Source organism: Cebus imitator, unplaced genomic scaffold (assembly GCF_001604975.1).
Source record: "Cebus imitator isolate Cc_AM_T3 unplaced genomic scaffold, Cebus_imitator-1.0 Scaffold144, whole genome shotgun sequence".
Classification (NCBI taxonomy): domain Eukaryota; kingdom Metazoa; phylum Chordata; class Mammalia; order Primates; family Cebidae; genus Cebus; species Cebus imitator.
Window position 1 is genome coordinate 5,075,756 of NW_016107459.1, and position 1,016 is coordinate 5,076,771.

Sequence of the window (1,016 nt, forward strand, 5' to 3'; positions counted from 1 at the left end):
GAGGAATCACCACATTGTCTTCCACAATGGTTGAACTAATTTACACTCCCACCAATAGTGTAAAAGTGTTTCTTTTATATTAACCTGGCTAGCAGTCTGTCTATTTTGTTGATCTTTTAAATAAACCAGCTCCTGGATTTATTGATTTTTTTGAAGGGTTTTTTGTGTCTCTATCTCCTTCAGTTCTGCTCTGATCTTAGTTATTTCTTGTCTTCTGCTTGCTTTTGAGTTTTTTTGATCTTGCTCCTGTAGCTCTTTCAATTTTGATGATAGGATGTCAATTTTAGATCTTTCCTTGTTTCTCATGTGGGCATTCATTGCTATATATTTCCCTCTAGACACTGCTTTAAATGTGTCCCATAGGTTCTGGTATGTTGTGTCTTCATTCTCGTTGGTTTCAGAAACATTTTTATTTCTGCCTTCATTTCATTGTTTATCCATTCATCATTCAGGAGCAAGTTGTTCAGTTTCCATGTGATTGTGTGGTTTTGAGTGCTTTTCTTAATCCTGAGTTCTAATTTGATTGCGCTGTGGTCTGAGAGACTGTTATGATTTCCTTTCTTTTACATTTGCTGAGGAGTGATTTACTTCCAATTATGTGGTCAATTTTAGAGTAAGTGCAATGTGGTGCTGAGAAGAATGTGTATTCTGTGGATTTTGGATGGAGTGTTCTGTAGATGTCTATTAGGTCCGCTTGGTCCAGATCTGTGTTCAAGTCCTGAATATCCTTGTTTACTTTCTGTCTCATTAATCTGTCCAGTATTACCAGTGAAGTGTTAAAGTCTTCCATTATTATTGTGCAGGAGTCTAAGTCTCTTTGTAGGTTGTTAATAACTTGCTTTATGTATCTGGGTGCTCCTGCATTGGGTGCATATATATTTAGGATAGTTAACTCTTCTTGTTGCATTGATCCTTTTACCATTATGAAATGCCCTTGTCTCTTTTGATCTTTGTTGTTTTAAAGCCCGTTTTATCAGAGACTATGATTGCTACCCCTGCTTTTTTTTTTTTTTTTT